The sequence below is a fragment of the Pteropus medius genome, unplaced genomic scaffold (genome assembly GCF_902729225.1).
Source record: "Pteropus medius unplaced genomic scaffold, Ma_sr-lr_union100, whole genome shotgun sequence".
Lineage (NCBI taxonomy): Eukaryota > Metazoa > Chordata > Mammalia > Chiroptera > Pteropodidae > Pteropus > Pteropus medius.
Genome location: NW_024345481.1, coordinates 3,258,772 through 3,281,511, shown reverse-complemented (window position 1 = coordinate 3,281,511; position 22,740 = coordinate 3,258,772). Strand labels below are relative to the sequence as shown.

At 46.5% G+C, this 22,740-nt stretch overlaps 1 protein-coding gene and 1 pseudogene across 3 annotated transcripts in view; one reads left to right on the top strand and one right to left on the bottom strand.

The window, feature by feature from the left end:
* The window catches only part of ZDHHC14 (zDHHC palmitoyltransferase 14), a 220,206-nt gene that overhangs the window by 171,089 nt on the left and 26,377 nt on the right, over positions 1 to 22,740 (bottom strand). The window lies entirely within an intron of this gene.
* LOC120611466 (uncharacterized) lies at positions 3,734 to 3,852 on the top strand (annotated as a pseudogene).

The following is a 22,740-nucleotide window of genomic DNA, read 5'->3' as shown; positions in this document are numbered from 1 at the left end:
CACTGCCCTGAGTCATGAGTCCCATGACTGCTGGGTCTGATCTGCAACTTCCTTGCACATGTACGACTGTGGTCCTGCTGTGGCTCATTGGAAGGGTTTGGGTGACCAACAGTGATACCCAACATGCTTGAGCTATTTTTAATCATAGAGAAAACTGGATGGTCATTGGGACCGATGATTGCCAATAAAGCTTCAGACACAGATCCTGACACTGAGTAAGAATTCGATACATATTATTGACTATTATCAATAGTTATTAATTCTGTGCCCATGGTCATTAAGTAGAGCTATTTCATGTTATTTTTCACTTAACAATTTTACTTCCCTAATGCTCTCCATTAATAAATGAAGAACTGTGGCTGAGATCTGCGGGACCTTTTTTCCGAATTAAATCCTACATGTGAGGAAGAAGGAAATTAAGTCCACACATGCTTTGAACTTGGGTTCGTGTGAAACATGGGGTCTTTTCTGTATGGAAATAACACACACACACACACACACGAGAATGGAGACTTTTTTCTTTTATCCTTTACTTTTTTTTTTAATACAAGAGGCTTTGTCTAGATTTGTACATGTGCTTGTCAGAGAGAAATTAACATAGGAAATTTTCCTTCCTTACTCCCACACAGCACATCTGCCAATCCAACACTTGCAGAAGCAGCAAGCGACGAGGAGGCTACAGCCTCAGAGAACAAATAACCAAATTAACAGAAATTTGGAAATAAGAACAAGTATTTGGTGTCTGCCTGGAAACAACTTCCAGCTGAAGAGCTCTCCTCTCGAATATCAGAAACCCGCTGGGACAGAACGCAGGGTGTGCAGAGCCTAGAAAGATCCAGGCCCCAAGCAATCCTTCCAGATAAAAGGCGATGTCTATTTTCTGTCTCTGCCATGAGCCCCACCTCCTAAAAACTGCTAGGCCCTTCTTTTCGATATCCACAAGCGATGTACTTGCAGACAATATTACAGATGCACACACAAAAGGGGCAGAAACGGAAGTCGGGGGGGACTATTAGGTTCATTCTGGCCTAGCAACGAAAGACCCGAAGACCCTACAACCGGAAAAGACCCGAATACGTCACGCAGCCACTTCACTCCCTGACAATATTTCAAGTTCTAACACAGAAGGCTGTCCATCTGCTTGCAGGATGAAGGTACTAGATATTTACTGACGACCTACTGTGTGCCAGGCATTGTGCCAGTTTCTGCAGGAGATACAAAAACAGGTACCTGTCGTTAATTACTCACGAAGCTGCCTTTAGGGGACTTATACTGACTATGAACAATATTACTCATCATTCATTCATTGAACAAATATTTACTGAGTACCAGCTTGATACTGAGATTCAGCAGAAAATGAAACAGATTTTAAAATTCTACCCTCAAGAAGCCTACATTTTAATTGAAAGAAAGGGGTAGTGAGCAAGATAAAAAAGTAAGACATTATGTTAGACAGCAATAAGAATACAGAATTAAAAATAAACTAGGGAAGGGGCATACGATTGCAGGGGGATTTCCACTTTAAACAGGGTGTCTGTGGCAGTGGGGGACAGGACAGAAGGAGACATAGCTGAAGGAAGAGAGGGAAGAAGCCATTTGTACATGTAGGGAAAAGAATTCCTAGCAAGGGGAACAATTTCCAGCAAGTGCCAGGCCACGCAGGAGAGTGGCTGGGCGTGGGGGCAGCAGCTAGGAAGCCAGGGCAGTGGGAGGAAATGGGCCCGGGAGACAGTGGGACCTGAGCTGACTGGGGCAGGTCACACAGGTGAGCTCACTCAGAGTCTTCCCAGCCATCGTAAGGGCGTTGATTCTGAGCAGAGAAACGACATGATCTGACCGGCGTTTAAAAGATTGCTCTTGTTGCTGTGTTGAGAACAGGGTTGGAGATGGGGTGGGGGGTTGGGGGGGATGGGGAGACCCATCGGAAGGATAATGATGACAGAGGCCACGTGCATGGTCTCGAACACGGAGTGAAACAGAATGACCGCATTAGGGCAGTTACCCCGGCATCACTGTCTGGAGCTGGGAACCAAGTGTGTGCAGTATTTAATCCCTGGACAGGCAACACGGAGAAGTGGGGACGGCCTGCCACGCACCTGAGCAACCATGTCCTCATTTATAAAGCAGAGACAACAAAAATCATAGTGGCCAGGCCCAGCAATGACCATGAGTGGCCATGAACACCATGGAGGCCACTAGAGAGGACTCTTTAAGTCAACCTGTGTTCTTCACAGACACAGCGGCCTGACCAAAAGCAGCAAGAGACCAGAAAGCTCTTTCTGGGCAAAAACTTCAAGATGACTGGAACTCAAGAGGCACAGCTGCCAACAATAAAATGCTCTTTACAAAAAAACCTCGAGCTACTAATTGAAAAAGTCCTCACACGGGTAGAGTAAGAACAGGCCCGCAGGTCTGTGTCCAGGGGCCTCGGTCACACCTCTGCTCTTCTCCTGACAACCTCGCATTCGCTTTAAAATTGAACAACAAAACTGAACACAGCATCCTGGTACGGGTCTGACACCCGGCCAGAGGGAAGATAACGCCCTGACCTGACCACGTCATGCTGCCATTAATACACTGAAGCACATCTGTTTCAAGGAAACACCACAGCATCCAGAAAGATGCCTGGACCTGTCAGAGCGTATCTGTCTGTGACCGTGACTGCGACCGTCCTGGCCGTGTGGGGATTGTGTTTGAACTAGTCTTGGTCAAGCCTCTGCTGTGTTGATGGGTCGTTTCTGATACACAGATTTCGAGTCCACTTTGAACTCAATTTCCATCTTTCAAGATATTAACAAACGCACCAAATTTGGTGCTAGATGTAAATGTTATAAACATGCCCGCCTTTATTTCATCCAGGTTATTGAAAATAAATTAAATAACATTTGCTTACATAGTGCACATTCAAGTTCAAAGACATGTGCACGAGCTCTCCTCCCCTGTGTGAGGGACACAGGAGAGAGGTACCTGGCATCCCGAGGCTTGTCATGATTGGAGGCGTTCACCTTGCTGGCTTCACAAGAGAGGCCCATGGTACAGGGGTTAACACACAACTCTGCAGCAGACTCAGCTCTGCTACTTAGGCGACCTCGTTACTGGGGGTGACTTTGTTACTGGAGGTGACCTCGGGTAAGTGGCTCACTCTTTAACTCAGAATGCCTTCCTGTAACATGGGGACAACCCTAGGACCTCCCTTACAGGGGCGAGCTGAGGATGCAATGAGAATACATATAGAATATTTAGTAGAGAACATCCATACTCAGTAAATAGACTCACGGAAAGTTGCAAAAATAGTACCGAGGGTCCCATGTCCCCATCACTCGGTTTCTCCCAATGGTGACATCTTATATAAGCTTGATCTTTTTTTTAATCACATTTTTGAGGTGGATTCATCATCAGCCTGATTTCACAGATAAGGAAACTAAGGCTTATAGAAGTTAACTCACGGCCCTGGGTCACGCGGCCAGTAATCGGTGTGGTTCTAGAACCCACACTCTCATTACTCAGCGCACTGCACCTCTTGTGGAGAGGGACTGGGAAGAAAAGGCGGAGGGACAAAGGAGGGCGCTGCCCTCTTATTCTGATATAGACGGCCTGCTACGATAGCTCTTCCTTGGTACAAATCTGAGGCGTAAGGAAATGTCCCTCAAAAAACGAAATAACTGATAATTGGGGAGTGCGGTGTTTGGAGGAGTGAATACTCTGTAAATATTCATGTCGAAATTACAGAACCCACTACGGCCATGCCACCCTGAACAAGCCCGATCTTGTCTGATCTCAGAAGCTAAGCAGGGTCGGGCCTGGTTAGTACCTGGATGGGAGACCACCTAGGAAGACCAGGTGCTGTAGGCGTAAAAAATAAATAAATAAAAATAAGAGACTGTAAGCTGACAAGGTCCTTGCAATCTGTGAGGAGTCAACCAAAGCGCCTCTTAAAAAAAAAAAAAAAGAAAGAAAAGAGAAAAAAAGAGAAATTTCAGAACCCTCGGAGTGACAGGTAGTTACTTCCCACCAAGCTTTGCAGAGGTTCCCCAAGAGAAGCCCCTGAACCCTGAAGTCCAATAAGCTAAACTCACTCCTAGCAATACGGACTCTCAGGTAGGTAGTTGGGAATTTTTGATAAACATGATAAGGTTACAGAGCAATTTTAAGTATAGGAAACATTTAGATACCACATACTATGGGTCAGGCACTTAACATTTATTACCTAATTTAATCCCTCAACATCCCCCCTAAGAAAGTCCTATCATTATCTCCATTTTAATGATGGGGAAACTGAGGCACGGAGAAGTTAAGTCCTTCACTCGAGATTACATAGCTGATAAGTGGTAGGGCTGGGATTTGAACCCAGGCAGCCTGGCTGTGCGGCTCATGCTCCTAGCTGCTACTCATCTTGCCTTTCTGAAGACTACCAGGGCCTAATAAACCCCAAGTCGATGGATGCTTCTCCCATTCCCACATGGCTCTGCGTGATCCCACGGAGTTCAGCTTTCATTATTTTATTGTTCATGTACGAATTCTTTGTCTTCTAAACTGGCTCCTAGGGTGGAGCAAGAATCCTGCTTTCACTTTTCCGGTCCCTTCCACAGGGCTTAGTCCAGTGAGAAGAACCGTCTTAGGGTGATACTCTGTGTGGCTCTGCCATGCAGGTCTTCCAGTAGGTCGGCACCTCCTGCTCTTTCTGGGTGCCGACTGGCTCATCTCTCAGTGCCTGTGTGCAAATGGCTTACTGACCTAACTTCCCAATAAAGTTAAGCCATAAATCAACACCCATCAAGACTTCTCCGTTTCCTTTTAGTGTGAGATATCTCAGAATCGGTCCTTTTCCAATCTTTACAAAGCTTCTCGTGTCTTCTACAAATTCTTAAAAATAATTTCTAGTGCTCTGAATCTGTAGTTGCTATTTTCTAAAAGGCCCTAAGATGTTTTGAGAATGAAGGAGGAAAATATTTAGCAGGAAATAGGAAATGTACATGACTACACTAAATGGGGGAAATGACAAAGTTACCTTGGCTGAGGAACTGTACCAACCCTAAGTGACAGGGTGTTAAAGTCGCTGAGTGACCCTCGCATTCACTTCAGTAAAGACTCTTGTTGGCAACATGATTCTTTGAGGGGTGAAGCAGCTTAACTCAGCATGAATGCTCAATTCTAGATGAATTTAGCTCTTGGAACTCACCACAGTCTGGACAATACCCTGAATTTGTCACTTATAAAACATATTTGTCCAAAGCGTTCCCTACTAACCCCCACAGCCAAATACATCGATAGCTTTGGCTCGAACCACTACTGGAAATAGTATTCTGACTTCCTGACACCAACACTAATATTTTGGCCGCTTCTCATATGACATCCAAACTTTTGGATTTCAAAAACAATGCCTGGGATAAGGGAGGAATATCCTGTGGTACAATAGAAAGGAAAAAAATTATTTTTATTCCCTAAGCAAGTCCTTTTAGAAAGGCACAAGCGTCTTTTACTAACAATGTTAAAATGTAAAGTTTAATATAGATGTTACTATGGTGATCTGTGCATCTGCAAACTCACATGAGATTTTAGCATTGTGCTGTACTGTAGATAACTGTGAAGGTAATGTAACTTCAGTTTATGAAAAATGCAGAGATTCATCTATACCTGACGTTTGTTTCCAAGAGTCTCACTGATTTTCTGTACTTTCAAATACAATTCAAAGTCCAGATTTTAATCTTTCGATCTCTAAAATTCTCTTATTTGGCTAATTTAGAGATTTCCTTACTCCTTCAGCAAAACAAAAATAATCACTTCATGTAAAAAACAATCCTATTTCTAGAACCTATGAGAACTTTCCATTAAGCATTCTTATCTTAAATGCTTCCTTTCTTCTTGCCCAAAAAAGCCCAAGTTTATGTGACACTCGGCATCTAATTCGAGAAGTATATTTTTCTGAGTAAACACTATCTTATACTTTTTTCCACTTTCTCATTTCTTTTTGAAGATTTAGAAAATTTTCACAAATAGGGTTAACTAAAACTACATGAAATCCTTAATGTCACCGAACTATACACTTAAAAATGGCTAAAATGGTAAATTTTGTTACATATATTTTACTTTCATAAAAAAAATTACATGATACATGGATGGACCTAGAGGGTATTATGCTGAGTGAGATAAGTCAGACAGAGAAGGATAAATGCCACATGATTTCACTTATATGTAGAATCTAAAAAACAAAATAAATGAACAAACAAACCAGAAACAAACTCAGAGATACAGAGAACGTTTTGATGGTTGCCTAATGGGAGGGGGGAGGGGCAAAAGGTAAAACAAGGGAAGGAATTATGAAGTACAAACTGCCAGTTTTAAAAATAATCACAGGATGTAAAGCACAGCATAGGGAATACGGTCGATGATATTGCAATAACTATGAATGGTGTCGGATACCAGACTTACCGGGGTGATCACTTCGTAAGTTATATAAATGTCTAATCACTATGTTGTACACCTGAAACTCATATAACATTATATGTCAAGTATAATTGAAAAATTAAAAACATTATTTAAAAAAATTTAAAAAAATTTAAATTACATGATTGTTCAGTATACATAACTTCCAACTAACCTAATCCCCTTTTTAGAAAACTAAATAATGTAGAAACACTAAGGTCAGTAAATTTAACCAACTTGTGCTTTCTCTTCTTCAAAAATCCCACCTACGTGATCTCGTGATTTCACAGGGGGAACATAGCATGCACAGGACTATTTTTCCCAGTTTTAAATATACATATTTATTATCCCATAGCAGTCAACAATATAGTTGCATAGAAGAACCAGTAGCCTTCAATAATACATATTTGAATGCATTTTCCCCTGACATAGGAAGTCATTTTATTAGGAACAAGGAAACGCTGAGGCTGAGCCTTTAAAGGAAGGGTTCTTAACCCTGGGGCCTTCAGGGGACCCACGAACCCACTAAAGGGACCCAAGGCTATATAGGAACATCAGGAATATTTCTGGGAAGGGACTCTTTATTTCCTTTTAAAAACCTCAATCTCACTGCAAAGACAAACCCGTTTAAGGCTGGGGAAAGAACGGAGTGAGGGTCTGTCCAAGACACTCCCCAACGTGGCTCGGCGTCCGCCGTCCGCTGTACAGGGAACCTGGGCATCCTCTGGGGGTGGGGAATGGCCTCCTTACGGAAGCACACAGCCATTAACCTAGTTTAGTGTTCCTGCTTTGTCTCCACGCATGCCATCTGAAAATGAAAATGTGCTGTTCAGCCTAAAGCTCCATGTGATAGAGAAACAATGGCCCCCCAGCAAAAGGCACTGGAGGAATGCCTGCCACAGAGCCCCAGGCTCACCGATTATGGGAAAAACTTGACTTGCCTCGGGAAGCCTGGAGGTCATAGGTCAAGGCCATGCAAGCTAGGCCAGTTGTCACCAGTTCACATGCACGACCAAAGCCCCCTGCCCTTTCTCAGAGGCTGCCATGTCTTCTCACCATGTCTCGCTGGGCAGGTGAAGGCCTCCCCTGCTCGCCCAGCCCCAGGCCTGCCCCGCCAGCCCGTTCTCGGGAGCTCAGGCCTCCCTCGTCCCGCCCTCCACCTGTGCTCCCCGCAGGTCCACCTCCCCAACCTTCCTCCACAGTTCCAGGATGGCGTCTCCCGACTCTCTCGAACTTCGACATCTGGAAATTCCACACATACCAAGGAAGCCACACGACCCACACTGAAATCATCTTCCCAAGGCGCTCTTGCCTGGCTTCCCTCTTTCCAGGAATAGGATCGTTGTTCTCCTCGAGAATCAGAATCAAGCCTTCACTCTCACCTTTAGTGAGTCACCAAGTCCTGAAGACTCAGCCTCTATGAGGTCTCTGGCACATGTACCCACCATTTCTTCCTACGACTCTCCAATTCGAGTCTTCCTGACGTCTCACCTGTATTGACAGGAGTATTCACTCAGCTTTGCCTCTCCTGTGGGGTCTCTGCCTCCACTCCAAACCATCCAACTGCCGCCAGATTAATGTGCCTAAAAGCCCAGCCGCAGTCACATCTCCTCCCCACCCCTGCAACAGTCTCGCATCGCTCGTGACAACGGCTGTCACCAAGCACTTACTTTACTGTGTGTCAACATGGGGCTACACGTTTGACAGCTCTGACGTTAGTTAATCTTCCAAACTATCTAATGAGATTGTACCTTCATTATCTCCATCTTACAAATAAGGAAGAAATAGAGGATTGGAAACATTAAATGAGTGATCCAAGGCCCCACAGCTAACACCTGGTAGGACTCTGAGAACTGGCCTCTGTAGACCCTTTAGCTTGGAGTCACATGCCTCTCACGGTGTGACTTCCGCCCACTGTCCTGCCTCATCAGCTACTGCTCAGTGTCCGCTCCTTGCCCAAGACAGTAAAAACAAACAGGATCCTGCCCAGCTCTTCACACCCATGCTATTCTCTCTGCCTAAGTCCTCCTCCACGTCTGCGTCCGTCCCAACCGTCCATTCAAACGGTACACGCTGAGCACATACCCACTGGGGGCCAGGTTTTCCACCACTCCGCCAGGCCCTTGGGGTGCAGCACAGAAAGGAGAAACGGAACAGGAGCAGGGAGCGGGGAGAGTCCGCGCCCTACTGAGCTTACATCTAATCTAGAGACAGGCACAGGTCAAGGAAGCACATATCCGTCTGCGTCCCAGCGAATCCTCAAGGTCCGTCCCAATACCATCTACTCCATGAAAGCTGTCTGGAGCCCCTCCTTCCCTCCCACTCGAATCGCATCTCCACACGTGCGAGCATCTTCTTGATTTACATAGTTAACTATTCTGCCTGGATTAGGAGACAAGCCCCCCAAGGGCAGGACGTACGTACTCAAACTCTATACCTACCTCTTACTACCGGGTGACTTCACAGAGCCTCCATTTCCCCATCTGTAAAGCTCTTAAGATCAGTATGAGGATTCAGTGGGATAAACATCTGTAACGTCCCCAAAACCTGAAAATCCTGCCCATATGAACACAAACTTCTTCGGGAATGGCAGAGATACCCTGCGCTCCGTGATGTCGCGAGCAGCTTGCATTATGTCTTTGAATGAAGGTCAAAACAAATAAGCCACCAGAGACACCGAGGCACCTCATTGTCTAAAGGCTTTGCTGGCAGTCCAGGAACGGAAACCCAGAGCAGGTCCCCCTCTCCCGAGACGGCAGCCAACCCAGACAGGGCTATTACGAAACATGTCACGGAGGATTCTCTCCGTCGTGGACCAGGTCCAGTTTCATTAAGCAAATAGCTCCATGGGCACTATAAATAAAGGGGGTGACCAGAGCTGCATTTTTTTTTAACCTGGCTCTTCCCATAATGCAAAACTTATCGAGTGGTCTTCTTCATGTGGCCCAATCCCCACTGACAAAAATCTGATAAACTAAATGAAATTGGGGAAAGATCCATTTTGAAGGCACCCAGAGGATAGTAAATGAAAGGCCTCTTGTAGCGATTACTGTGGCCTAAATGATTCGTAGAAGGTGTGTTTTCAGTGACCCAAATACAATGTTTCAGGCACCTCAGGGCATGACAAGAAACACTAACTAACTAGTGGAGAGCGACCACCACCCAGCTGAAATCATTTTATCGGATGAAGTCCTCACGGGACTTATGCAGTGGAAGAAGGGAGAAAGCCAGGACCTCTCTGGCCACCGTTTGGGCTGCTAGGCAAACACTCCAGCTCCCAAGGAGGGGGGGTGTGACCTGGCGGGTGAAGGGGACAACAAGAGGGCCCGGCACTCGCCCAGATGTAGTCTGTTCAGGACATCAGAATAGCTCCATGACCCTGAACTCGAAATATAACAGAGCTATTGTACAAAAGTATGCAATGTATAAATATATATTCTATAAGCTAGCTTTTCTTATTTTTAGCTTATTGGTAATTAATTATATATTAGATATAATTCTACTTTGCTTACTATTTTCTTTTTGTTGTTGGAGGCTGTCGTCTGAGAGCTGGGTTTTTTTCTAATCCTTTAGCCTATCTCTTGGCAGTGTCAGAAACCACGCCCCGAGCACGGGCTCACAGCGACTTATGACGCGTATGCTGGGCTAAGCCACATACTGATACGATTCCCGGGAACAAAGTGCATGGATGGAGGGACTGGGTCTCTTTTTTCCTAGTCACTGCTATTTCCTTTACCCAAAAGTCCAGTTCTCCCTCAGGAAAAATGTAAGCCGGCCACTGGAAGACATCAAAGTATCTTCCATTTTCACTGCACATGTCACGTCACAGCTTGTTACTGTCCACTGGAGAAGGACGCTTGTCGAGGTCAGCGAGGGCCACCAGCTGTGCTCTGGACTGTGAGCGGGTGCATATGTGCATGTTTGCACACGTCACTGTGTCCTGCTGCTGTTACCAAAACCTGCCCTTCAAGTCTCCCAGTCACACGATCAGAGAATCTTTAGAGCTGGAGTGACCCTGGGCTCACCTGGTCCTGTAACCAGGACGAAATGGTCCCTGGACGTCGGACAGCTGTTCCCGAACGCCTCACCCCAGGCCAGCCTCTCAGAGCCCGAAGCCTCTGGTTTTGTCTCAGTCACTATTTCTGTAACCTTTTTCCCTCTTTATTTAGTGAATACCTATGAGGTTCAGCATTTAGAGAGAGAGAGAGAGGAAAAAAAAAAAAAAAACCATTATCCAAGAGGGGGCTATAATTATTCAGAGAAAACTTTCCTTTTTCATCTTCAGGAAAGACACACAATGGTATTTGGTATTTAGCCTGCAAACGTGTGCCCACATAAAATTAAAATAATTAGTTATAAAGGCCAACTTAATTCAATTATAAATCCTTATTACCCAAATAAGTCTCGAGAAATAGCGTGATCATGCCAGCAGTAAGCTAGATTTCATGCCCAAATGCAAACTCACCATCTGCTAAGGCACATGACAAGGTTTTCAAAGAAAAGTGACCCCGGGCCATTTAACACTTTCATTAGAAACAGATACACTGCGTCTCGTCTCCGGAGGGGAGATGCCACAGCCACGGGACGAGGAGAAAGTTACCCTCCAGAGTGGATCTTAAAGCTTAAGGACTCCTTCTTCCCGTCCCACGTGATCAGTGGGGATGGTGCTCCTTTTGGAACAACCATCTGGATTCAAAAACACAGAAGTGGTCCCAAAAAATAGCACATGCTTAAATGTCAGGGGTACACGGCAACTTCGAAAAGCGTGGAAAAGCTGCTTTTCCTGCTACCTTTTATTTTTGGATATTCCTTCAGTTTAGTGTCACCGCAGGTTGAAACCGCTGCCTCGCGTCCGTGGTTTAAGTGGCGTGAAAGCCATTTTGCCATTCATAAAATCATACGGAAATAGCTCTAATTAGATTTCCAGTACAAAAAAGGTCTGCCCCTCTGCAGTCTTAACACCTTTCATTCCATCTCGCAGGAAATCGAATTTTAAATTTTAATGGAAATTATCCAAGAAATCGCCTCCTACTGGAAGGCTACCAGACAGAGAAAATAAATTGCTCGGAAAAGCAGTCAAACCTCAGCTGACTAACGAACTCTTCCATAAGCTTCACGCCTTCCGTGCAGCTACGAATGCCCTTGGTCGAAGCACTGGGCAAACACGGCCGCCAGACAGGAAGCTCTGTGAAGCGAGGGCTCTACCCTGGTCTCTCTGTCCCACACAGTCTCTTATTCAAATGATATTTTATTAATAAAGGAATGAATCATGTGATTATTCATTCTACACAGTGGTCGTGCATCCACTCTGTCAAGCACTGAATACATGAGGATGAATAAGACAAGGTTCTTTTGTTTGCCTAAAGTGTTTTCCACTTATTTTAAAAATCAAATACAGCGCAAGAAGCCTCAAACTGTGCCTTCCCTAAACTTCACCCCAAACATAAAGCAACTGCATGTGAACTTGCTTCCTTCCGTGGCCTTTTCAGTGCCAGCTCATGAGTCCCTTTACTTTTCAGTATTGTCCCTGGCTGAGCGCTTCCATGAGCACGAGGCAAGAATTAAAGCAACGTTTCCTTAAAAAGCTAAAGGAAAAATGTCAGATACTCATTGGTTTATCGTGACCACTGGTTCAGATTAAATTTCCTAAGGAGCCTAAGTAACCCTGGATAGCCTTAACAGCTAACAGATTTCAACACAACCCACGCTAGTAATAACGTAGAAATGTGCCCCCAAACCCCATCAAATATACTAAGGTCATTAATCCCCCTTCAAACAAAACCCTTGTCCACGGAGTGGCTCCCTCCCAGCGCCGAGACGCTCCCGTGTTGGATGTGGATCCCTGTATTATTGTTCCGTGATGGAGGTGGGAAACTTAAGCACACAGTGGACCCGTCCCGTGCTAGGCACCTGACACTGACCTCCCGTCTCTGTGTGGTTCCTGAGAGGAGACCCTGAGGGCTGACCTCCAGGCCCCGCCATGTAGACCACCTGAGTCATCTACTGGATGAATGATTAGCCCCGAGCCTTGCCTGCCTCATCTCTAAACAGGGACAGTGATGGCACCGACATCGGACAGCTGTTTCGAAGATGAAATCCAAACGAGACCGCAGAGCCTGGCGAGGGCTCTCTGTTCCCGCTCCCCACACGCACGCTCTCTCACCCCGTGTTCCGCACACAATCTGGCAGGTGGGAGTAGGTGAGCCAGAAGGAGACAGCTGCTATTTACAGACAACTTCATCGAGCAGAGCGGCAACACGACGACAGCCCTGCACAAGCAGCGCACCAGAGCGCTGCGCAACCTGGCTGTACATTTAACCCCGCCAAGCCAGCTGTCAGATGGGTCCTCCTCTGGGGATGGCTATTCACACAGAACCCGCTCTGTGTGAATGGAACGATTCATCACGTCCATGGCATGCTCACAGTACACATGCCCAGCCTGACTGTATTCCCTCTCCCCCACCCCCATTCAAAAGCTTTGGCAGGGGCCACCAGTGATTGGCGATCTCAGAATGAACCATATGTGGTACGAAGAATGATGGCCCCGCAAGACGCCCATCACTAACCCCTGGAACATAGAAACATGTGAGCTCATATGGCAAAGGGGAATAAAGGTTGCAGATGGAATTAAACTTGGCTAATCATCTCATTTTAAAACAGGGAGGTTATCCTGGATTATTTCAGAGGGCCCTACGTAACCTCAAGCATCCTTAGAAGTAGAAATGAAAATTGGAAGCAAGGACCAGAGAGAAGGCAGCATGAGATGGACCTGGGCCAATGTTGCTGGCTCTGAAAACAGAGGAATAAGGCCACAAGCCAAGGAAAGTGGCAGCTTCTAGATGCTCAGAAGGGCAAGGAAACAGACTCTCCCTCAGGGGTTCCAGGAGGAACCCAGCCTGTCGGCATCTTGATTTCAGCCAAGACCCATTTTGGACTTCTGAACTATAAGATAATAAATTCGTGGTAATTTGTTACAGCAATGGGAAACTAATACACCATATTACCTAATCCAGATCTTCTGAGCGGAAATTACATAAACCTCAGTGAGAGCAGTTTCTCGGGCATTCTCCTTTATACCTGGTGATTCTCTACTATTCTGATGTTCAGCTTTTGGTTTGGAGCCGTTCATCTCTATCCATCCTAATGGGAATCTTCACTGAGTCGCTTTCCAGATCCAGGAAGTTGTTTTCAAAAGGGAGGAAAAGAGATGGTGGCTGAAATCCTGGGGTGACGCTGAGGAATGAAGTCTGATTCCCCAGATCTGCCTTATTCCAGCCCAGGTTTGTGAGATCAGAGCTTCCTTCCCTCCTCTCTCTCTCCCTCCTTCTCTCTGTTCCTTCCACAACTAGCTGTTGAGCACCTAATACGTGCTACATACAGCTAGAGGCAAGGGAATACAAGACTGAATAAATAATCCTCGATCTTCATCCAAAGAGCTCATTAAAGACTTACCATCCACCTAGATCAGTGATTTCACTTTGGACCATTATCCACAGCAATAAACACATTTTTATAACACAGTCTAATGCACACACAAAACTAAACAAAAATTTTGCAAAACAATACCCTTCCCAAAGGAAATATACTGTATTTCCTAGTCCATCCCATTCTATTCTATTCTGTTCTAAATTCTGACTGGCAATCTATTAAATTGATTTCATAACCCAGGAATGGATTATATCTCTTAATTGTACAAATGTGACTTAGGAGTCTTGATATCTGTGCCTGGATGCTCATTATACAGACCCAAGGAAGAGAGCCCTCTGAAACTTCGTCAAGGCACTAGCAAACCCCAGACCGTTCCTTCCCGCTGCCCACCACTGCCCACACAGGGTGAGATGACTCAGGCTCTCATTTAGATCCCAGTTGTTTCGATTGTAACAGTCACCAACTCTCCCCACCCTCTCCCAAGCCCGCACACACAATCTCATCACCCTTTGATAAGAAGGGAAGGAATTCAGGTACTGAATGTGAAAACCTGTGACTCACTGTTCCCATCAACCAGGTACATGACTATAAATGTCACTCAAGTGAGATCACAGCAAGGGGCTCTGGGCAACGAAGAGCGGCACCTGACAGGCAGTTTCTGGGAGCTGGGACCCCTCCCTGATGGTTCACTTGGAACCACGGTAAGGAGATGGGGCTTGAGGTGAAGAGGAAATGCTGGAACATTTGAACAGAACTCCCAATAATTAACTTCAGCAATCACCCAACACACACTGGGAAGGCGACCAGGGAATATGCAAAGGATCTGGCCTCCGTCCTCACGAGCCTGTGCCGAAGGTGACAAGCCGAGCGAGAATGGGCTGGCCCCACGCTCGCCTGCAGAAGCGCTGGCCACCAGCTTCGGGGGACTTGCTATGAAGAGTGGCTGAGGAAGTCACGGCACCCTTTTATGTAACAGCACCTGATCTGCTCAGAGATTTTTAAAAACGGGAAATTTCACTCTCAATGACTTGTCATTCCGCCTAATGACACATATTAAAGCTTATCATGGCACCGGCTCTAATTTTAGACTGATACCAGTTCACAGATCACTAGTTTAGAAAAACACTACCCCGCTTTGCAAATGCGGTTCACTCTCCTGAGCTGATCCTACAGCAGAGGAGCTGGCAAGGCCGGGGGGCGCCGAGGACAGATGGGCCGCACCTGTGTGGGGTGCACAGCCGCGTCCCTCCCCGCCCTGTGTGGGTGCTGCCTGCACGAGAGGGAAAGTGAACGCCATGGCGGCAATTTCAGTGTCTGGTCACGGTCCAGCATTGCCCGTCCAGAGGTTTCCTCAGTCTCCTCCATGGCTTTTCCGGCAGAAAATGCCGACTTGGAGCGGGGTGCGGAAAACAGGGCACGTCGACGGCAGAACCGCCCGCAGGAAGGAGCGTGGCGTTCCCATAATCACAGCGCCGCACGCCTCCGGATTCTCCCTCTACGTTATCTCTGAGAAGAGGTGACCACTGCAGTCCCACCATGCACTGTCCTCTGGGGCCGTGACACCCCAGGCGGGCTCTTGATTCAAAGCTGTTTCCACATTCCGACGGAAGGCGGGTCCATTGCGTATCGTATTTCTGATCCTTACTCCTGCGGGATTCGTAACCCTGGCACCTCTGCTCTGTTCGAAGTGTCACCCCATTCAGCTCTCACTCTGGGATCTCGGCAGGCAGACTCCCCGCGCCTGTGGAGCCCTCCGCTCCCCTCTGACAGCCCGGATCCGGGGTTCGTCACTTCAGTTTCTCGCTGGCCATCTCCTGGTCCTCCGTTTTCTCTGCTAAGTCTTCGGTCCCTAAAAAGCCAAGCCGACCATCCCCTTCCACACACCAACCCCGTGCTCCCAGGCCCTGCTGGAGAAAACCGCAGAGCAGGGAGCAGAGTCCCCAAAACATGACTGGCCTCCAATCCGAGGGGTCCAGGAACCCTGCCACGCCTCTAGAGACAGCTTCCCTTCCTATTTCCAGACTTGGAACTCTCAACAGCTCACTTGGCCTCTGATCCCACCAAGAAAATCAAGGCCATTAGATGAAGACACCAACTGCCCTTCCGCCTGTCCTTTCTTTCTTCTGCCTCTTGCCCGGTCTTAGGGGCGCGAAGGCCCTTCCCCGTCTAAGGCTAACACCCCCACACTCTGCTCTGCGTGCCCGCCTTTCCTCCCTGGGGCCCTCATTCTCCAGGCAGTCCCTTTCTCCTCCATGTCTGCTACCTTTTCCTTTGGACAGAGCCTTCCTCTCCTTTCTCCTCCAGAGACTGTTTTCAATTTCTCCTTCGCTCTCATGAACACATGGTCTGCAGTGGCTGCGACACTTCCTACCCCAGGCTTTACTCTCCAACCCACCACGACGCCTCCATCCCCACCGACGATGCTCTTACTACAGGTGCCGATGCAGCAGCTCCGAGGGGCCGAACACAGCAGCTCCCCTCGGTCCTCTTCCCGCTCACCCTCTCTGCAGGACCTGACTCCCCGCTTCCTGAGACGCCCTTCCCACGAGGTTCCCAGGTCCCCTTCCTGTCTCCCTTCTCTCTCGTCGCCCTTCCCTTCCGGACTCATTCGCGGGCTCTGCTTCTCCTCTCTCACCTTTAAAGTTGCTTTCCTCCAAGATTCTCCTCTGACTGGTTCTTCGACACCTGGTCGGGTTCTCCCCAACCAAACCCGCAGCAGGCGGTTCCCCAATCCGGAGCCCCTGTTGCACCCTCTCCTCCGCTCTGAACCCACACACCCCGCGACCCATTGTTCATCTCCCCTCAGTGTCTTACGTGTCCCTCAAATTCAACAGGTCAACAGCTCCAGGCTGGTCTTGTGTGTCACCCTGAAAGCTGAGAACGCAATGCAGCGCCTGGCACACTGTGGGCATTCGGCGAATGCTCGTTGAATGGACGTCCCGAACTAAATGCATTGTTTTCCCCCTCAAAACAGCTCCTCTTTTTGGAATCCCCATCTCCGCAGATCGCACCATCAAATCACCCAAGAAGAGACCTCAGAGAACCTTAGACGTCCCTTTCCTGTCCCCATCCTCTGTCTCCATTCGGTGGTCAAACCACATACCTTTTACCTCCACGTCTCTCAGGTCTAAACCCTCCTTCCCACCCCCGGGCCTGTCACCTGATGCCCGGCTCTCACCATCTGCATGGGAACCAGCACGATGGCCTCCTTTAGATCATCTACCCTGGTCTGGCCGCCTGGTATTCACCGCCCAAGGCATGTCACGATCTGACTCTGTCCGGCTCTCCAGGAAGAAGGAAGGGCACAGGTCGAGGGATTGAGGGGCTTTCCGTGGGCGAGTGACTACTGAGATGAGCTTGGAAAGACAGAAGGAGATGTTCAGGCAAAGAAAGTTGGGTTGAGGTGGGAGGCAGAGTGATGACCATGACAGACAGAGGGAACAGGTGTCCCAGGGCCCTAGGTATGGAAGGGACATGGCATGCTCTGAAAGCGACGAGGCAGCCAGTCTGGACGGAGCTGGGGAGCAAAACGACACAAGAGTCTCCTCTTTAGAACAATGAGAAGCAGGGGACTGACTGATCAGGTCTGAATTTTTAAAGACCCCTCTGTAAAAATGCTGAATTAATGAAGTACTGATGGCTACTTCCCTAACATGATAAAATACATCTATCTCAACCTAAAACTCAGCAAGTAGGCCGGGAACACTGGTAGCATTTCACGACTTGGGAACAAGACAAAATGTCCACTGTCGTGGTTCTCTGAGGAGCTGGCCAATACACCTGAGTGAGAGAGAAATTATAAATTTACAAATCAGCAAAAAAAAGGTAAAATTATCACTATCTGCATATGATATTCTCGTATAGCTAAAAATCCCAAAAGAATCCACTAAGAAACTATACAAACCATAAGAGAATTCAGCAAAATGGAAGGAGAAAATTCCCATGTAGAAATCAGTAAGTTGCTTGTATAGAAACAATAACCAGTTAGAAGAGGCGTAAGAAGACAAGGCCTCCACTTACAACAGGAACAACAGAGTGAACTTCTTAAGAATAAATGTAGCAAGAACTGGACAAGAGCCGTCGGAAGAGAATTCAGACTGACCTGCGGGATGCAGAAGACTTGAAAGTATATGGACAGGAAGATTCAACATCACAACAATGTGGATTCTTCCTAAATTAATTTATAGACATAATGCAATCCCAAGAAAAATAATGGCATTTTTTAAAGATTTCGAACAATCTTATGTTAGAGTTTATGTGATTATATGGTTATACCGTGGCTATGCAGCAAAAAGTGACTGTGGACGGGGGCTGGTGGGTGAGCCAGACTTCGCAGTGGTCCCAAGGGAGAGCTGAAGAAAGCTGGGCCTGGGCCCGGGGCCTTGGGGTAGAATGCAGAGGAGATATATTTGAGAGAGGTTCATAGGATGTGGGGATTGATTGGACATGGGAGGTGAGAGAGAGATATCCTGTTTCAGGTTTGCATATTTTACTAATTAATCAAATCTCCTGTAAATGTATCCCCTTTGCTAAAATCACTGCTCGTGCTGGTGTTTCTGGGCTGTGGGCCTCGGAACAGATATAACGAGGCCCTCTGGAAAGGCTCTTTAACCAGTCAGTCGTTCGTAGCACAGTGAGGCACCGATTCTGCCTTCTGATTCTGTTCATTCGGTGGAAAGAACGGCCACAATCTCAGAAAGCCTGATCTTTCCCTCACTGTGCCCTTTTCCCCCTTGTGATTCAAAATTGTGCTAGAAAGAAACAGGGCAGTGATTATGTTTGACTTTGACCTAATCAGGCTCGACATTTACCTTAGCTGGGGCTGGACATCCCTCTCCCTCCCCCATATCTGTACACTTCCTATTTAATAAACAAATAAATCCTTAATGTTCAACAAAAGCCCTCACCTCCGCTGGTCTGTTGTTCCGCCAGAGACGTCTCCCTTTAAGGTTTGTCTTTTCTCCCCTGCTCAGATCTCTTTCCAACACATTTTCAAACAGCACAAAGTGAGTTTAAATATATCACATAGTGGTTGCCTCTCAAACATCTGCAGAAATTATTTCAGTAACTGCGTTATGTGATATGGAAAAGAAGTCTATTTGTTTTGGGTACAAGGCATGTGTCTGTTAAAACTCAGGTGAAATAAGCCAATGCTTTGGGGAAAACAAGTTTAGACACATCTTACCTCGAACACCTGCCAGGTCCGCCTTTATTCGGGGGCTACACAAAGCACTAATGAGGTACCTGAACCCGGTGCTCTGAAACTCTGCCTACAAATCCCCCAGGGGTCTTATTAAGTTCAGATTCTCAGTCTCCAGGTCTAGGGTGGCCCGAGACTCTTCATTTCGAATGAGCTCCTAGGTGATGCCTTCCTACCAAACCTTAGCTGGCATCTAGAGAAGCCAGAGTCTACATAGGCTCAGCAACTTAGAAGCCACGTTTCTCAAGAGTTGACCTGCAGATTGAGCCTCATTCTCCTGCTGTAGAAAAACAGAGGCTTTGCCATTACCTTATGTCAAAGAACCTCAGAGGTAACAAGTGAGTATTTTAAAGTCTCTTCAGACTTTTGACTATCTGGACGGCAGGATACCCCATCTCACTCTAACCTAAATGTTATATTTGCTGAAAAAGTCATACTTAGAAAATGCTGCAATGCTTAGGAACGCCTCACCAGTGTGGATTAAATAAAAGAGAAGCTTCAATTGTGAAATTTAAAAAACACAATCAAGTTTATGACTTTCAATTTCAGAGTAAGCAAGCTTCAGGGCTTGGAAAAACAGTTGGCTCTTAAGTATTTCATATACTTTCTGTATGGATCATGTTGGTCCTATTTCATTTACGCTATGAAAAAAAAAGTCTGGGTCTTCTCAGCCCCTGTATGAATTATCACAAATTCTAAATTGAAAAAAAAAATTTTTTTTTCAAAAGTCCTCCTGCGTTTAAAATAAAAAGTCTCTAACACTTAAATCTCACTGTCAGTGCCTTCGTTAGGAACCATTTGTCAATGGGCTTCGTTTAACCCGTTCTTGAGGTAGAAAAACTGAGGCCTAAAGTCACATGAAAAGTCAGTAAAGAACTCAAGGTCAATGCCATTTTCAGGACCTTATTAAGCTAAGGAATGTTGATGGCAATAAATTCTACCCACTCAAGTAGCAGCTGCCTTGAGGGAAGGTATGTGTGTCTCCTGACAAACACATACTCTCACAGTCGAGTTGTTTGGCCTTGGAAAACCTTTCCTTATCAACTGAGAAACAGAACGCACAAGAAAGAGTTATCAACTGCTTTTTAAAAAGAGAGGAAGTAAAGTGCACATATTTAAGCTGTTTTTCCTGTAACTATACAGATCTGTGCTCCTGCATACATAAGGCCAGCAGGGTAGTCGTATTGTGGAGACTGACACTCTTGTTTTGTAAGAAAGTGTGCAAAATAGAGAAAAGGTAGAAATTTAAAACATACCAAATAAAAATACATAAAAACACAGAATTAGGTCTATGCAAATGCCTTACACATATCATCTTGGCTTCCTCCTGGTCATCATAAATAGGGCTTATCCTGCCCAACCCAATAATAAGGGGGGAAAAAAAACTTAAAAACCTGAGACATCTTTAAAAACCATTAAATTGAAATAGAACTTACAGTATGATAAATATTCATGACCATGATGTTTTCAGTTAATTTGGGTTTTATTAAGACTAGTCACCTAGTAACCTCCCGCTGATCACACTCCCGCCATGTAACGCTACGGCAGAGGCTGAGCTCAGCTCCCCCATAGCGGACTCCTCCCTTCGATGCATTTAACTCTGGGATGGGCGGCATCGAGGTGCAGAATCCAGGAACGGGCACGGAATTGAAAAGAAAAAAGCCTGGAACACTCGTTGGACAGGTATGGGAAACATTTGGCAGAGGAAAAAACACAGTTTGCATCGCTTCCCTGACGGTAACACATTTATCTTGAAAACATGGGGAGTTTTCTGATGTTGGACCCTCAATCCGCCTCCCTATGCTACTGTCATCCCTTAAATTCAGACAGCTGAAGACACAGGATCCAACGCCTGGAAAACGCTCTTCCTACAGGACGAAGTGGGACCCGGTGGAAGGGGCTGGGCACTGAGGACCAGCTGCTTCGGTCCAAGGAGCCCCTCCGTGACCCCACCCTTATTCCCCACGCCCCTCTGGTGCTGCATCTCCAGCCCCCACCCCCAGCTTCTCTGCAAAGCTCCACCGGGGGCGGGGCTTGTTTCATCCCCTGGGGTCTGGCACAGTGTCTGGCATCGGGGTCAGAGATAAATGTGCTTCCGCCCCGCACCAGGCCAGTAACCATGGCTGAGCTTCCTCGTGACTGTGCGCCGCGGTGTCCTCATTTACCAAGTGTCCCGGGGGTGCTGGTGACAAAGGTAATAATGACGATAATAATAGATACCCGATGCATAAACTAGTCCGAACAGTCTTGTTATCTAACACGGTTGGGCTCCACTATCTCACTTCAGCCTGTGGTACCATGAAGTTCAGGGTGAAGTTCAACGTGAAGATGCCTTAAACCAATGCGCCTGGCCGGCGTTTAACTGCCCATCCGTACTGAGGTCCGAAGCGGGGGGACTTGGGCGGGACTCTGGGATCTGTGACGAAGGGGAGGAATGGCAACAGCAGAGAGGGCCACGTGCTCCGGGCGGCACATCCCGCTCTGCAAGTGGCTCGGAGCAGGCGTTGGTTCTTCTTTCGTGGTTTTCATAGTCAAAATCCTGGCAGGCAAGAAGTGCTTCTCCAGCATTAATTGAAGAATTGTACACAGGCCTCCACGAAGCTCATTTAAAATCTCCTCCCTCCCCAAACCTTCCGCTTGCTTATCGCACCATCTCCCATCCAAGTGAAATTACTTAACTCACAGGATCTTTGAAAAGAGAATGAATAATCCTTAAAATTCCACTGGAGTCCTTCTGGATTAATGATTTCCATAGTGGAGAAAAGGCAGGCAGCACCGTACCTGATATGCAAGCATGACCTACTTCGTGGCTTTATATAGGTTCCTGTACCAAATGCTGACCTGACTCCTGGCAGAACTTCTGAGTGATCCAAGAAAAATAAGGTTTTGAAAAATTGAAAATGTGCGCCTAAATATATGCAAAGGAAAAAAATTTCCCAAGGAAGGAAGATCATTCTGAATGTTAAAAGCGGGAAGAGGAATTGGAAAGGGTGAAAAGAAACAGCAGACTCCACTTTTCTTGAACCACGATGTCACCTGCTTTGTCGAGGCCTGACACTTCAGACCTTGCACTCATGGCTTCACGTGTCACAGAGGCAAGCTCCCAGAGGAGCGAGCCTGCCTCGCGGCCTGGCACGCCATGGGAACCGCCGAGTGAGCGAGGACGTCTTCTCTGCCATTTTTCCACGTTACGAAATTATACCTCCCTTGGAGTTCTCGTTGCCACCACCTTTTAATCCATCTTTCTAAAGCATTTCGGGATTTTAAAAAGCGGACACCATATTTCTGACAAATTCTTTTCTAATAAGCTTTTCTCTCGTGATGCATATCCCACCTGTTCTATAAAAGCCCTAACATTACTAAAGAATTACCATTCTTTACTCCATAAGCATGCTGGACGGCCCTCTTCATTCTTTACACGGCGCCACCGTATCTATTGATTTATCTCAGCGTGATTTTTTTAATTCTTTCCCATCCCTTGCAAAGCTCTTTGATAAAATGATAATAAAGATGGCGTCGATAAACTGTTATGATCATGTTAATTATTAATATTACTTAATAGCTATTTAGAGCCCAGAACACAAAGGAAAAAAATTTTTAAAGTAGTAATCCATTGATTTATTGACAGTGTATTGATTGAAAATACCAGGTAAGCCCAAAATGTTATCGGCATAGTTCTCTTGACAGTC